We start from the raw sequence: 18,004 nt of genomic DNA, 5'->3' as shown, positions 1-18,004 counted from the left end.
TCTCTTCAGTTGATTACATCTCTACAGTGTGTGCTAGACTAAGTAAATGAATTGCGCAATACAGATATCAGAATCGAGCAGAAGATACTAATGTTAGTAAGAGACTCTGACTAAGCCTTCTTCACATCTCGAAGCAGAGATAACATGAGTCAGGCACTGCTAACGGCATCCTCAGTGGACTGCTGTTTAGATCAAGAGAGAGGCTAATTTACGATGCGATTGTAATAGAATGTGAGTGAAGTGTGACATCTAGTGAGCCAATGCGAAGAGACTGAAGGAAATAGGGCACTAGCAAGGTTCAATCCAGTAAAAGTATGTTAATTATAGTATATCCTTGATATCATCTCAATAGAGAAGGTTATTAAGCCGATTCATGTCTATGGGAACAATTGTCAGATTAAGCCTGGGAAAAACATTGCGGAAATTACTGAGGGTGTTGTAGCAGATAGCAAATATAGCCAGCAATGAACAGTTGAAGCGAGGTGTAACTCTAGGTATATGCCTGGCTAAGCAGGAGACTAGCAATCAGTTTGACCAGAGGAAGATGATGGGTTATATCATTGTCGCACGGAGCAACATAGACATATATGATCAGTATTGCACTACATCGGGAGTGCGACCAGGTGCATATAGAGAGATGATGTGAGGTGACTTGACAGCGTCGTATCCACTTCTCGACTTGCGCTTGAGTCGGAGTGTATTAGTGTGGCTGCGGTTATTAGCAAACTCCCGCCTCTTGTCTGCTCAATCATGGTTACTAGTAATACGAGATAGAGAATGTTGGCTCGACTCTGGTATTATGTGCCAAGAGTCTGCAGCTTACCGCGAGGACAGCCTTGTGTTGAGTGATCTCAATCCTACATAACTCGTCACTCTGAATAGCTGGTAAATCACTGTTGGTGCAGAGAACGATGGAAGAAATATGGTGAAAATAGTTAAAAAGAGAGTAGTGGTCATGGCAACATTGCGGGTGAGATAGCATAGCAAGATAGTGTGTTCCTCGGACCGCAGGTAAGTATTCGTGGGGAGAATTGCACCAAACGTCACAACGTAACTGGGTGATTATAAAGGAGTACTAAGGAAGGTACATGTTGGGTTGGCGTATTTCGAGATTAGGATTTGTCACTCCGATTGTCGAAGAGAGGTATCTCTGGGCCCTCTCGGTAATGCACATCACTTAAGCCTTGCAAGCATTGCAACTAATGAGTTAGTTGCGGGATGATGTATTACAGAACGAGTAAAGAGACTTGCCGGTAAACGAGATTGAACTAGGTATTGAGATACCGACGATCGGATCTCGAGCAAGTAACATACCGATGATAAAGGGAACAACGTAGTTGTTATGCGATTTGACCGATAAAGATCTTCGTAGAATATGTGGGAAACAATATGAGCATCCAGGTTCCGCTATTGGTTATTGGCCGGAGACGTGTCTCGGTCATGTCTACATAGTTCTCGAACCCGTAGGGTCCGCACGCTTAAAGTTTCGGTGACGATTGTATTATGAGTTTATGTGATTTGATGTACCGAAGGTAGTTCAGAGTCCCGTATGAGATCGGGGACAAGACGAGGAGTCTCAAAATGGTCAAGACGTAAAGATCGATATATTGGACGAACTATATTCGGACATCGGAAAGATTCCGAGTGATTCGGGTAATTTCGGGGGTACCAGGGAGTTACGGGAATACGAGGAAGAAGTAATGGGCCTCATGGGCCAAGTGATGGAAGAGAGGAGGCAGGGCGCGCGGCCCCCCTAGCCCAAACTGAATTGGACTAGGGGGCCGACCCCCCCTTTCCTCCTTTTCCTCCTTCTCCTTCCTTCTCCTTCTCCTCCTTCCTTTCCTCCTCCTAGTAGGAGTAGGAAAGGGGAGTCCTACTCCTACTAGGAGGAGGACTCCTCCTCCTGGCGCGCCCATAGAGGGCCGGCCGGCCTCCCCCCTTGCTCCTTTGTATACAGGGGCAGGGGGCACCTCTAGACACACAAGTTGATCAGTTGATCTCTCCCAGCCGTGTGCGGTGCCCCCTCCACCATATTCCACCTCGGTCATATCGTAGCGGTGCTTAGGCGAAGCCCTGCGTCGGTAGCAACATCATCACCGTCACCACGCCGTCGTGCTGACGGAACTCTCCCATGAAGCTCTGCTGGATCGGAGTTCGCGGGATGTCATCGAGCTGAACGTGTGCTGAACTCGGAGGTGTCGTGCATTCGGTACTTGGATCGGTCGGATCGTGAAGACGTACGAATACATCAACCGCGTTGTGCTAACGCTTCCTCTTTCGGTCTACGAGGGTACGTGGACAACACTCTCCCCTCTCGTTGCTATGCATCACCATTATCTTGCGTGTGCGTAGGAATTTTTTTGAAATTACTACGTTCCCCAACACATGGGCCTTGTGAGAGAGAGAGGGGGCCTTAGGGCTGCCCCCCCCTTGAGGAGTTCGAATTGGACAAGGAGAGGGGCAGTGCCCCCTCTTTCCCTCCCTCTCTCCCTCTCCTTCCTTCCCCCTTCCTCCTCCTAGTTGGACTAGGAAAGGGGGAGTCCTACTCCTACTAGGAGGAGGACTCCTCCCCTCCTTGGCGCACCACCAAGGGCCGGTCGGCCTCCCCCCTTGCTCCTTTATATACGGGGGCAGGGGCACCCTAGAACACACAAGTTGATCATTGATCCCTTAGCCGTGTGCGGTGCCCCCCTCCACCACAATCCACCTCGGTCATATCGTCATAGTGCTTAGGTGAAGCCCTGCGCCGGTAGCTTCATCATCACCGTCATCACGCCGTCGTGCTGATGAAGCTCTCCCTCGACACTCATCTGGGTTGAGAGTTCGTGGGACGTCACCAAGCCGAATGTGTGTAGATCACGGAGGTGATGTACTTTCGGTACTAGGATCGGTCGGATAGTGAAGACATACGACTACATCAACCGCGTTGTCATAACGCTTCCGCTTACGGTCTACGAGGGTACGTGGACAACACTCTTACACTCTCGTTTCTATGCATCACCATGATAGATCTTGCATGTGCGTAGGAATTTTTTGAAATTACTGCGTCCCCAATAGTGGCATCCGAGCCAGGTCTTTGCATAGATGTTATATGCACGAGTAGAGCACAAAGGATTTGTGGGCGTGGGTATATACATATTGCTTGTCGTCACTAGTTGATTCTTGATTCAGCGGTATTGTTGGATGAAGTGCCCAGACCGACATTACGCGTACGCTTACGCGATACTGGTTCTACAGACGTGCTTCGCACACAGGTGGCTGATGGGTGTCAGTTTCTCCAACTTTAGTTGAATCGGATTCAATGAACATGGTTCTTTCTGAAGATCAAAAAGCAATCACTATACCGTGTTGTGGTTTTTGATGCGTAGGTAAGAACGGTTCTTGCACAGCCTGTAGCATCCACGTAAAACTTGCAACAACAAAGTAGAGGACGTCTAACTTGTTTTTGTAGGGCATGTTGTGATGTGATATGGTCAAGACATGATGCTAAATTTTATTGTATGAGATGATCATGTTTTGTAACACAGTTATCGGCAACTGGCAGGAGCCATATGGTTGTCGCTTTATTGTATGAAATGCAATCGCCATGTAATTGCTTTACTTTATCACTAAGCGTAGCGATAGTTGTAGAAGCAATAGTTGGCGAGACGACAACGATGCTTCGATGGAGATCAAGGTGTCAAGCCGGTGACGATGGTGATCATGACGGCGCTTTGGAGATGGAGATCAAAGGCACAAGATGATGATGGCCATATCATATCACTTATATTGATTGCATGTGATGTTTATCCTTTATGCGTCTTATTTTGCTTAGTTTGGCAGTAGCATTATAAGATGATCTCTCACTAAATTTCAAGGTATAAGTGTTCTCCCTGAGTATGCACCATTGCTACAGTTCGTCGTGCCGAGACACCACGTGATGATCGGGTGTGATAAGCTCTACGTTCACATACAGCGGGTACAAGCCAGTTTTGCACACGCGGAATACTCGGGTTAAACTTGACGAGCCTAGCATATGCAGATATGGCCTCGGAACACTGAGACCGAAAGCTCGAGCGTGAATCATATAGTAGATATGATCAACATAGTGATGTTCACCATTGAAAACTACTCCATCTCACGTGATGATCCGACATGGTTTAGTTGATATGGATCACGTTATCACTTAGATGATTAGAGGGATGTCTATCTAAGTGGGAGTTCTGAAGTAATTTGATTAATTGAACTTTAATTTATCATGAACTTAGTACCTGATAGTATTTTGCATGTCTATGTTGTTGTAGATAGATGGCCCGTGTTGTTGTTCCGTTGAATTTTAATGTGTTCCTAGAGAAAGCTAAGTAGAAATATGATGGTAGCAACTACACAGACTGGGTCTGTAACTTGAGGATTATCCTCATTTCTGCACCGAAGAATTACGTCATGGAAGCACTGCTAGGTGACAAACCCGCTCCAGGAGCAAGGCCAGATGTTGTGAACACCTGGCAGAGCAAAGCTGATGACTACTCGATAGTTCAGTGTGCCATGATTTACGGCTTAGAACCGGGACTTCAACGATGTTTTGAATGTCATGGAGCATATGAGATGTTCCAGGAGTTTAAGTTAATATTTCAAGCAAATGCCCGGATTGGGAGATATGAAGTCTCCAATAAGTTCTACAGCTGCGAAATGGAGGAGAATAGTTCTGTCAGTGAACATATACTCAGAATGTCTGGGTACCACAACCACTTGACTCAGCTGGGAGTTAATCTTCCTGATGATAGTGTCATTGACAGAGTTCTTCAATCACTTCCACCAAGCTACAAGAGCTTCGTGATGAACTATAATATGCAAGGGATGGATAAGATGATTCCTGAGCTCTTCGCAATGTTAAAGGCTGCGGAGGTAGAATCAAGAAGGAGCATCAAGTGTTGATGGTCAACAAGACCACCAGTTTCAAGAAAAAGGGTAAAGGGAAGAAGGGGAACTTCAAGAAGAACAGCAAACCAATTTCTGCTCAAGTGAAGAAACCCAAGTCTGGGCCTAAGCCTGAGATTGAGTGCTTCTACTGCAAAGGGACTGGTCACTGGAAGCAGAACTGCCCCAAGTATTTTGCGGAAAAGAATGACGGAAAAGTGAAAGGTATATTTGATATACATGTTATTGATGTGTACCTTACTAATGCTTGCAGTAGCGCATGGGTATTTGATACTGGTTCTGTTGCTCATATTTGCAACTTGAAACAGGGGCTACGGATTAAGCGAAGATTGGCTAAGGACGAGGTGACGATGCGCGTGGGAAATGGTTCCAAAGTCAATGTGATCGTCGTCGGTACGCTACCTCTACATCTACCTTCGATATTATTTTTAGACCTAAATAATTGTTATTTGGTGCTAGCGTTGTGTTGGAAATATGCCCTAGAGGCAATAATAAATTGATTATTATTATATTTCCTTGTTCATGATAATCGTTTATTATCCATGCTAGAATTGTATTGATAGGAAACTCAGATACATGTGTGGATACATAGACAACACCATGTCCCTAGTAAGCCTCTAGTTGACTAGCTCGTTGATCAATAGATGGTTACGGTTTCCTGACCATGGACATTGGATGTCGTTGATGATGGGATCACATCATTAGGAGAATGATGTGATGGACAAGACCCAATCCTAAGCATAGCACAAGATCGTGTAGTTCGCATGCTAAAGCTTTTCTAATGTCAAGTATCATTTCCTTAGACCATGAGATTGTGCAACTCCCGGATACCGTAGGAATACTTTGGGTGTGCCAAACGTCACAACGTAACTGGGTGGCTATAAAGTTACACTACAGGTATCTCCGAAAGTGTTTGTTGGGTTGGCATGAATCGAGACTGGGATTTGTCACTCCGTGTGACGGAGAGGTATCTCTGGGCCCACTCGGTAGGACATCATCATAATGTGCACAATGTGATCAAGGAGTTGATCATGGGATGATGTGTTACGGAACGAGTAAAGAGACTTGCCGGTAACGAGATTGAACAAGGTATCGGGATACCGACGATCGAATCTCGAGCAAGTATCGTACCGCTAGACAAAGGGAATTGAATACGGGATTGATCGAATCCTCTACATCGTGGTTCATCCGATGAGATCATCGTGGAACATGTGGGAACCAACATGGGTATCCAGATCCCGCTGTTGGTTATTGACCGGAGAACGTCTTGGTCATGTCTGCATGGTTCCCGAACCCGTAGGGTCTACACACTTAAGGTTCGATGACGCTAGGGTTATAAAGGAAGTTTGTATGTGGTTACCGAATGTTGTTCGGAGTCCCGGATGAGATCCTGGACGTCACGAGGAGTTCCGGAATGGTCCGGAGGTAAAGATTTATATATGGGAAGTCCTGTTTTGGTCACCGGAAAAGTTTCGGGTTTTATCGGTAACGTACCGGGACCACTGGGAGGGTCCCAGGGGTCCACCAAGTGGGGCCACCAGCCCCGGAGGCTTGCATGGGCCAAGAGTGGGAAGGGACCAGCCCCTGAGTGGGCTGGTGCGCCTCCCACAAGGCCCAAGGCGCAGCTAGGAGGAGAAGGGGGAAACCCTAGGCGCAGATGGGCCTAAGGCCCACCCTAGGGCGCGCCCCCCTCTCCCCCTCTTGGCCGCCCCCCTCCATCCCATCTAGGGCTGCCGCCCCCCCTAGGGGTGGGAACCCTAGAGGGGGCGCACCCTCCTCCCCTTCTCCTATAAATAGTGGGGGTTTTGGGCTGCCCAAGACACACGATTTGATCTCTCCCTGGCGCAGCCCTACCTCTCTCCTCCTCCTCTCTTGCGGTGCTTGGCGAAGCCCTGCTGGAGTACCACACTCCTCCACCACCACCACGCTGTTGTGCTGCTGCTGGATGGAGTCTTCCTCAACCTCTCCCTCTCTCCTTGCTGGATCAAGGCATGGGAGACGTCACCGGGCTATACGTGTGTTGAACACGGAGGTGCCCTCCGTTCGGCACTAGGATCTCCGGTGATTTGGATCACGACGAGTACGACTCCTTCAACCCCGTTCTCTTGAACGCTTCCGCATAGCGATCTACAAGGGTATGTAGATGCACTCTCCTTCCCCTCGTTGCTGGTTTCTCCATAGATAGATCTTGGTGACACGTAGGAAAATTTTGAATTTCTGCTACGTTCCCCAACACGTTGAGCATGAACATTATATCTGGATCTTGTTTGATGCGATGCGGTTATTCATTTAAACCGAAGAATAATGGTTGTTCTATTTATATGAGTAATATCTTTTATGGTCATGCACCCTTGATGAGTGGTCTATTTCTACTAAATCTTGATAGTAGTGATACACATGTTCATAGTATTGAAGCCAAAAGATGCGGAGTTGATAATGATAGTGCAACTTATTTGTGGCACTGCCGTTTGGGTCATATTGGTGTAAAGCGCATGAAGAAACTCCATTCTGATGGACTTCTAGAATCACTTCATTATGAATCACTTGGTACTTGTGAACCTTGCCTCATGGGCAAGATGACTAAAACTCCGTTCTCCGGAACAATGGAGCGAGCAACAGAGTTATTGGGAATCACACATACTGATGTATGTGGTCCAATGAACATTGAGGCTCATGGCGGATATCGTTATTTTCTCACCTTCACAGATGATTTGAGCATATATGGGTATATCTACTTAATGAAACATAAGTCTGAAACATTTGAGAAGTTCAAAGAATTTCAGAGTGAAGTGGAAAATCATCGTAACAAGAAAGTAAAGTTTCTACAATCTGATCGTGGAGGAGAATATTTGAGTTACGAGTTTGGTCTTCATTTGAAACAATGCGGAATAGTTTCGCAACTCACGCCACCCAGAACACCACAGTGTAATGGTGTGTCCGAACGCCGTAATCGTACTTTACTAGATATGGTGCGATCTATGATGTCTCTTACTGCTTTACCACTAACGTTTTGGGGTTATGCTTTAGAGACAACTACATTCACGTTAAATAGGGCACCATCTAAATCCATTGATACGACACCTTATGAACTGTGGTTTGGCAAGAGACCCAAGTTGTCGTTTCTTAAAGTTTGGGGTTGCGATGCTTATGTGAAAAAGCTTTAACCTGATGATCGGCAGGCCATAGAGAATAAATGGATCTTCAAGAAGAAGACTGACGCTGACGGTAATGTTACTGTCTACAAAGCTCGACTTGTTGCAAAAGGTTTTCGACAAGTTCAAGGAGTTGACTACGATGAGACCTTCTCACCCGTAGTGATGCTTAAGTCCGTCTGAATCATGTTAGCAATTGCCGCATTTTATGATTATGAAATTTGGCAAATGGATGTCAAAACTGCATTCCTTAATGGATATCTTAAAGAAGAGTTGTATATGGTGCAACCAGAAGGTTTTGTCGATCCAGAAGGTGCTAACAAAGTGTGCAAGCTCCAGCGATCCATTTATGGACTGGTGCAAGCCTCTCGGAGTTGGAATATACGCTTTGATAGTGTGATCAAAGCATATGGTTTTATACAGACTTTTGGAGAGGCCTATATTTACAAGAAAGTGAGTGGGAGCTCTGTAGCATTTTTGATATTATATGTGGATGACATATTGTTGATCGGAAATGATACTGAATTTCCGAATAGCATAAAACGATACTTGAATAAGAATTTTTCAATGAAAGACCTCGGTGAAGCTGCGTATATATTGGGCATCAAGATCTATAGAGATAGATCAAGACACTTAATTGGACTTTCACAAAGCACATACCTTGATAAAGTTTTGAAGAAGTTCAAAATGAATCAGGCAAAGAAAGGATTCTTGCATGTATTACAAGGTGTGAGTCGAGTCAGACTCAATGCCCGACCACTGCAGAAGATAGAAAGAAAATGAAAGTCATTCCCTATGCTTCAGCCATAGATTCTATCATGTATGCAATGCTGTGTACCAGACCTGATGTGTGCCTTGCTATTAGTTTAGTAGGTAGGTACCAAAGTAATCCAAGAGTGGATCACTGGACAGCGGTCAAGAACATCCTGAAATACCTAAAAGGACTAAGGATATGTTTCTCATATATGGAGGTGACAAAGAGCTTGTCGTAAAAGGTTACGTCGATGCAAGCTTTGAAACTGATCCAGATGACTCTAAGTCACAAACCGGATATGTGTTTTTATTAAATGGTGGAGCTGTCAGTTGGTGCAGTTCCAAGCAAAGCGTCGTGGCGGGATCTACGTGTGAAGCGGAGTACATAGCTACTTCCGAAGTAGCAAATGAAGGAGTCTGGATGAAGGAGTTCATATCCGATCTAGGTGTCATACCTAGTGCATCGGGTCCAATGAAAATCTTTTGTGACAACACTGGTGCAATTTCCTTGGCAAAGGAATCCAGATTTCACAAGAGAACCAAGCACATCAAAGAGATGCTTCAATTCCATCCGGGATCAAGTCAAGGAGGGAGACATAGAGATTTTCAAGATACATACGGATCTGAATGTTGCAGACCCGTTGACTAAGCCTCTCTCACGAGCAAAACATGATCAGCACCAAGACTCCATGGGTGTTAGAATCATTACAATGTAATCTAGATTATTGACTCTAGTGCAAGTGGGAGACTGAAGGAAATATGCCCTAGAGGCAATAATAAAGTTGTTATTTATATTTCCTTATATCATGATAAATGTTTATTATTCATGCTAAAATTGTATTAACCGAAAACTTAGTACATGTGTGAATACATAGACAAACAGAGTGTCACTAGTATGCCTCTACTTAACTAGCTCGTTGAATCAATGATGGTTATGTTTCCTAACCATAGACATGAGTTGTCATTTGATTAACGGGATCACATCATTAGAGAATGATGTGATTGACTTGACCCATCCATTAGCTTAGCACGATGATCGTTTAGTTTGTTGTTATTGCTTTCTTCATAACTTATACATGTTCCTATGACTATGAGATCATGCAACTCCCGAATACCGGAGGAACACTTAGTGTGCTATCAAACGTCACAACGTAACTGGGTGACTATAAAGATGCTCTACAGGTGTCTTCGATGGTGTTTCTTGAGTTGGCATAGATCAAGATTAGGATTTGTCACTCCGAGTATCTGAGAGGTATCTCTGGGCCCTCTCGGTAATGCACATCACTATAAGCCTTGCAAGCAATGTGACTAATGAGTTAGTTACGGGATGATGCATTATGGAACGAGTAAAGAGACTTGTCGGTAATGAGATTGAACTAGGTATTGAGATACCGACGATCGAATCTCGGGCAAGTAAAATATCGATGACAAAAGGAACAATGTATCTCGTTATGCGGTTTGACGGATAAAGATCTTCGTAGAATATGTGGGAGACAATATGAACATCCAGGTTCCGCTATTGGTTATTGACCAGAGACTTGTCTCGGTCATGTCTACATAGTTCTTGAACCCATAGGTTCCGCACGCTTAACGTTCGGTGACGATCGGTATTATGAGTTTATGTGTTTTGATGTACCGAAGATAGTTTGGAGTCCCGGATGTGATCACGAACATGAGGAGGAGTCTCGAAATAGTCGATACATAAAGATTGATATATTGGATGACTATATTCGGACACTGGATGAGTTCCGGGGGTCACCGGATAATTACCGGAGTGCCGGGGGGTTATCGTAACCCCCGGGGGATCTAATGGGCCAACATGGGACTTGTCAGAGAGAGAGAGAGGAGAGGGCCTTTAGGGCTTCCCCCCTTGAGGAGTTCGAGTTGGACAAGGAGGGGGGCGACGCCCCCTCTTTCCCTCCCTCTATCCCTCTCCTTCCTTCCCCCTTCCTCCTAGTTGGACTAGGAAAGGGGGGTCCTACTCCTACTAGGAGGAGGACTCCTCCCCTCCTTGGTGCGCCACCAAGGGCCGGCCGGCCTCCCCCCTTGCTCCTTTATATAGGGGGCAGGGGGCACCCTAGAACACACAAGTTGATCATTGATCCCTTAGCCGTGTGCGGTGCCCCCCTCCACCATAACCCACCTCGGTCATATCATCATAGTGCTTAGGCGAAGCCCTGCGCCAGTAGCTTCATCATCACCGTCATCACGCCGTCGTGCTGACGAAGCTCTCCCTCGACACTCAGCTGGATCAAGAGTTCGTGGGACGTCACCGAGCCAAATGTGTGCAGATCGCGGAGGTGATGTACTTTCGGTACTAGGATCGATCAGATCGTGAAGATGTGCGACTACATAAACCGTGTTGTCATAACGCTTACGCTTTCGGTCTATGAGGGTACATGGACAACACTCTTCCCCTCTCGTTGCTATGCATCACCATGATAGATCTTGCGTATGTGTAGGAATTTTTTTGAAATTACTACGTCCCCATCAAAAACAGCAACATGATGTAAAATGGCATGGGTGCAAACTTGCTCATGTGATGAAATGGGTGCAACCAATGGATTCATTGGATTTTTGTAGCCCCAAAACATATATAATATGTATATGTTGCTGTAGAAAAATGCTCACAAATGCATTAAGTGAAATACTGCCACAAATGGAAAATGACAGAATTGGAAACTGCCTAAAAGGGAAATGTCCAGATCTAGACTGGCCCAAAATGGAAACAAGCCCGATTTGGCTAGACCCAAGCCTTGAGAGGATGACTGGCGAGCCCGTGGGTCCACGTGTCCGGTGTGAGAATGCATGTGTGGGTGTATGGCTGGCAGGTGGGGCTGGCTGTGTGTGTGGCTGACTGGTGGGGCCCGCGGGGTCCCACACGGCGGTGATGCATACGGCGCCTGAGTAGATGAAACAGGGGAGGGCGCCGGCGACAGGCAGAGCACGGCAGAAGGCTCGCCGGAGTTGCTCCTATGGCCCATACGAGCGGCGGACAGCACAGATGGAAGCGTGAGAGGTTCCCGTGCTCGCGCTTGGCACAAACGACGCCACACGGTGACGGGAACGCGGTCGGCGATGAGGTACAGAAGCGGCAGCGACGAGCTCGAGCGCGACGAGCCGCGGTCTAAACTAGCGGCAGTGGGTACGGATCGAGCCTACGCGACACGGGGAACGTGAAGGGCACGCACACGAGACGCAAGAAGGCCGGAACACTCACCAGCAACGAGGTTCGACGGAGGCGGATTCGGGCGGAGATGGTGGCCTCGCTTAGAGCATGCAAACGAGGGGGAAAGAGAGATGGAGAGGATCAGGAGCTCACCACAAGCTCAGCGGTGGGCTCGGCTTGGCGAGAGGTAGACGGAGACAGCGACGATGACGGACGGACGGCTACGGCCACCGGAGTCGAAGACGAGGAAGAAGACGCTGCAGCTTGGCGTCCTAGGCCTCCGTAGTCGACGTCGGGGATGGAGTCGACATCAAGGAAGAAGACGGACACGATTGGTGAGGTGGAGGGCGACGGTGAGCACGCCGGCGATGTGCTCGTGCACACCGATGCGCTCGGGACGGCTATGGCGTGATGGATCTGGTGGTCTAATCGCCATGCGGCGGTAGCTAGAGGTAGAGGGAAAACCCTAGGGCGAAGAAGGACAAGGAGAGGGGGTTTATAGAGGGCCAGGACGACGGGTGCATCACGCCATCGTCGCGGGCGTGGCCATGTGCACGAGCGGCTGGAGGTGGACGAAAAGGTGGGTGGCGGGTCGCCTGTAGCCCGAAACCGACAAGTGGGGCCGCGGACGACACATGGGCGTACGGGCACGTGGGTAGAGAGGTGGCTAGGTGAGAAAACGAGGGAAAGGGAAGCTGCACGGCTGAGCTGGGCTACGGGGCTGACGCTAGCTGGGCCGGTCTGGAGGCCGAGGTCCAGGTAGGCTGTGCTGCTGCTGGGCTGCGCGTCTACTGCTGCTGCCTTCTCCTTTCTTAATTTTCTTCAAACAGAAAACAAAGAGAAAAGCACAGGAGAGAGGAAGAGGGTGATGAGAGATATGAAAATATCTTCATGACCCTATAATTATTCTATATTTAATAAAATTGATTTGGACAGTTTTAGAGGAAGAAAAGTAATACAATTTTGAATTAAATTCAAAGTTGAGCCATTTTAAACCCTAACCAAACAACTTAAAATTTGATGCAATTTGGTAGAGAGGTTTAGGACAGGATGACTGATTTGTGAGGAAGTTTTGAACATTAATGGAGTAGGGTAGAGGTGCACTTGCGAAAATGAAAGAAAAGAGAAGGAGAGGTGGTGATGAGTGAAGGGGAAATGATGATGCTTGGATCCATAAGAACATGCCACAATGTCATATGCTACAATATGAAGATGCACATGATGATGAGGATATGCAAAATGACACCAAGCACAATGCAACATATGATGAGGCCATGATGCAACAATGAATGGCAAAAGGAAATATGACAAGACAATGCAAAAAGTGAAACAAAGCAAAACCCAAAATGAAACCAACAAGGAGGGACCGCTTGGGGTTGACCATGACAAGGTTGGATACATGCCAAAATATGGAGGTTTACACCCGGGGTGTTACAATAAGCTTCTTCTTGAATACCCATTTGCACCCTATAGGTTTGCACCCATAAGGACGATCAGTTATCTCCCAAGTTTCATTTGCCAAGATGGAATCCATCTCACTACGGACCACATCCTTCCAGTAGTCAGCATCTTTAGATGCATAGGCCTCTGAAATAGAATTGGGAGTGTCATCTATTAGATAGACAAGAAAATCATCACCAAAGGACTTTGCAGTCCTCTATCTCTTGCCCCTAGTAGGAACTTCATTGTTCTCCTCCACGGGATTTTCAAAGTGTTCCATCGAAATGGTAGGTTCAGTAATTGTAACTGGTTCCTGATTCGATGAACTAGGCATCTCCTGATTAGATGAGGTAGATGTATCCTTCATGGGAAATATATCTTCAAAGAAAGTCGCATCATTCGACTCCATGATCGTATTGACATGCATGTCAGGTACCTCAGATTTTACAACCAAGAATGTATAGCCAATGCTATGAAAGGCTTATCCCAGGAAAGCACAATCCACAGTTTTTTGTCCAAGTTTACGCTTCTTTGGAATTGGCACATTGACTTTCGCCAAACAACCCCAAGTTTGTAGGTAAGAGAGTTTTAACCTTTTCTTCTCTCGTTCCTTGAATGGAGTTATCTCTTTGTTCTTTGTGGGAACTCGGTTTAGGACATGACATGTAGTCAATATCGCCTCCCCGCACCATGCCTTGGAGAGACCCGACATGTCTAACATGGCGTTAACCAAATCAGTTAGAGTACGGTTATTTCTTTCGTCCACCCCATTTGACTGAGGTGAATAGGGAGGCGTCCTCTCATGGATTATACCATGTTCCGCACAAAAGGAATCAAATTCATTTGAGAAATACTCTCCACCACGATCGGACCTAAGCCTCTTGATCTTTCGATCAAGTTGGTTTTCCGCTTCAGCTTTATAGATCTTGAAATAGTTCAAAGCCTCATCCTTAGATTTCAGAAGATACACATGGCAGTATCTAGTGGAGTCATCAATTAACGTCATAAAATACTTCTTTCCACCTTTTGTCAACACACCATTCATTTCACAAAGATCTGAATGTATGAGCTCTGGTGGTGCAAGATTTCTTGTTTCCGCAGTCGCATGAGACTTACGAGGTTTCTTAGCTTGCACACACACTTGACACTTAGATCCCTTGACAGTGGTGAAACTAGGGATTAAGTTCAACTTGGCTAGTCGCGACATGCAACCAAAATTAACAGGACAGAGTCATGAATGCCACACATTTGATTCACTATTGTTGCAAACATTATTAACAACTTTATTGCAAATGTCTGACAAGGATAAATGAAACAGGCCTCCTGACTCATAGCCTTTACCAACAAAGGTTCCATACTTGGATATTACAAATTTATTCGACTCAAAGACAAGCTTGTAGCCATCTCTACATAGAAGAGATCTGCTAACAAGATTTTTATTGACATAGGGGACATAATGCATGTTCTTTAGCCGCACAATCTTCCCCGGAGTAAACTTCAGATCAACCGTGCCAACACCACGAGAAGAAGCACTTGGACCGTTTCCCATCAGCACGATGGAAGTCCCTGCGGTCTGATAAGACGAAAACATGGAAATATCACCGCATACATGCACATTAGCACCCGTGTCAATCAACCAATCAGGAGAATGACATACTGAAAGAATAGTGGGAAATATACCATACCTAGCATCCTTCATGTTAGTGTCTCCAATGACAACATTAGTGGTCTTGCCGCCTTTCCCAAGATGACGCTTGTCATAGCGATTAAGGCAACTAGGAGCCCAGTGATCAGGATCTCCACACACATGACAAGCACCTTTCTTCTTGTCATTCTACTTCTTGAAGTTCATGTGATGTACAACCTTGTTCTTCCCATCAAACTTTGCTTTGCCGTCAAACTTGCCCTTGTTCTTGAACTTGTGGGGTTGGAAGTTTTTCTTCTGTACCAGATTGGCACTAGATCCTCCCTCAATACCTTGAGCACGTGTGTCCTTTGCTCTCGCCTTTTCTTCCACATCAAGAACACCAATGAGATACGAAACGGAAAACTCCTGCCTCTTAAGCTTCAGTAAGGTAGCAAAGTTCCTCCATGAAGGAGGAAGCTTAATAATGATACCTCCGGCAACAAACTTGTCTGGTAGCATACAATTGAAGTGCTCAAGTTCTCTAGCAAATGACTGTATCTCGTGAGCTTGCTCAACCATGGATCACTCTTCAGTCATCCTGTAATCATAGAATTGCTCCATGATGTACAGCTCAGTGCCAGCATCCGAGACCCCAAACTTGGCCTCGAGTGCGTCCCACATATCTTTTCCATTATCAGTTGACGCATAAGCATCAACTATGTTCTCACCAAGAACACTCAAGAGAGCAGCCTTAAACAGGGTATCTATTTTCTGAAAAGCGTGTTCCTGTTGAGCATCATACTCTCCTTCAGGTTTGCCGAGAGTGGCGTCATAGCAACTCATGGTTTGAAACCATAAGACTGCTCTCACGCGCCACCTCTTATAGTGGATACCCTCAAACATATGAGGTCTCATGGGAGTAGCAAAACCACTCGGGGTAAATTGCCTATCATATGGTTTTTGGATTGTTGGAAATATGAGCAATTTACCGAAAAAAATATTAACAGAAATACTAAATAAAGCATGACTAATATACCAAAGATAAAGCAAGTCATGCAATCTGACAAAGAGAAGGTGAATAGCATCTGCAAATATGAACTATAACCAAACATATCTAGAGTAGACAGTAGAGCAAGTTGCATATATGAAGTAGAACCTAACATATCTAGGACAGATGCTAGAACAAGGAACTGTGGCAGGACCTCTAACAGAAAGAGGAAGAACACATACGGGACAACAGGAGTAGCAGAAGCACTAGACTTGGGGTCGGTGTCCTCGCCAGCCATGTCGTCGAGGAGGTTGTCGACGTGGGGAAGAAGTCGTCGTCGGGGAAGTAGTCGTTGGAGTCCGGGGCGTCCATGAAAAAGAAGTCAGTAGTCACGTGGAGCGCTCCCCAAAAACCATATCACCCTTCTCCCATACAGGACTCAAAGAGGTGCTGTTTCGGAGGCCTACTATCCCGACCTGTGGTGCACGCCACAAGTTGGGACGGGAAGATCGTAGTAGCAGCTCAGTGCTCAAGAACTCGGTGGTGAGAGGAAGAGAGTCTTCTGGTGAGCATGTTTCGAGAGGAGTAACCTCCCTTTTATAGGCACAGGAGAGAGAGGCGAGAGGGAAGCATCGAAAGGTGAAACGAAAAGATGGAGATGAAGCGACCAGTGAGTAGTCGAAAAGTTGCACCGTTCGCATTCAGTCTCCACTATCAAAAAATCTTTTCAGCTTCTGTGTGACCTTTCGTATACCAGTCGTGTGTGGCAAAATTTAGACATCGGCTCGGCTCATTCCCGCAACCCGCGGCGCGTCGTGACGAGGCGGGTGGCGGAGGAGGAGCGCGTGTGAATGTCCCTCTTGTTCTCATGCTCATACAGGTGGGGAAACATCCTCCCTTATAAGGAGGTCCAACTCCCACCAAACTAGCAATATGGGACTAAACTTTAGTTCCACCTCTTGCCTTGCACGAATGGGCTGCGTGGGCCTCTAGGATTTATTAGGAATTTTTGAAACTGCTATTGGGCTGGCCCAAAATAGATAAAATTTCGGCATGAGTTTGGCAAGGGGGTACAATAGTGATCCAGGAGTAGATCACTGGACAGCGGTCAAATTTATCCTTAGTTACCTAAAAGGACAAAGGAGATATTTCTCAATTATGGAGGTAATACAGAGTTCATTGTAAAAGGTTACGTCGATGCAAGCTTTGACGCTGATTCGTATGATTCTAAGTCTCAATCTGGATACGTATTGAAAGTGAGAGCAATTAGCTAGAGTAGCTCCATGCAGAGCATTGTAGACATAGAAATTTTCAAAATACGTACGGATCTGTATGTGACAGGCCCATTGACTAAACTTCTCTCACAAGCAAAACATGATCACACCTTAGTACTTTTTGGGTGTTAATCACATGGCGATGTGAACTAGATTATTGACTCTAGTAAACTCTTTGGGTGTAGGTCACATGGCGATGTGAACTATGGGTGTTAATCACATGGGATGTGAACTAGATTATTGACTCTAGTGCAAGTGGGAGACTGAAGGAAATATGCCCTAGAGGCAATAATAAAGTTGTTATTTTATATTTCCTTATTCATGATAAATGTTTATTATTCATGCTAGAATTGTATTGATTGGAAAACTTAAATACATTTTGAATACATAAACAAATATTGTGTCCCTAGTAAGCCTCTACTAGACTAGCTCGTTGATCAAAGATGGTTAAGGTTTCCTAACCATTGACATGTGTTGTCATTTGATAATGGGATCACATCATTAGCAGAATGATGTGATGGACAAGACCCATCCTTTATCTTAGCATATTGATCATTTAGTTTATTGCTATTGTTTTCTTCATGTCAAATACATATTCCTTCGACTATGAGATAATGCAACTCCCGAATACCAGAGGAATACCTTCTGTGCTATCAAACGTCACAACGTAACTGCGTGATCATA

This window comes from Triticum urartu, chromosome 5, assembly GCF_003073215.2.
Source record: "Triticum urartu cultivar G1812 chromosome 5, Tu2.1, whole genome shotgun sequence".
Classification (NCBI taxonomy): Eukaryota; Viridiplantae; Streptophyta; class Magnoliopsida; order Poales; family Poaceae; genus Triticum; species Triticum urartu.
This window is presented reverse-complemented; position numbering follows the sequence as displayed.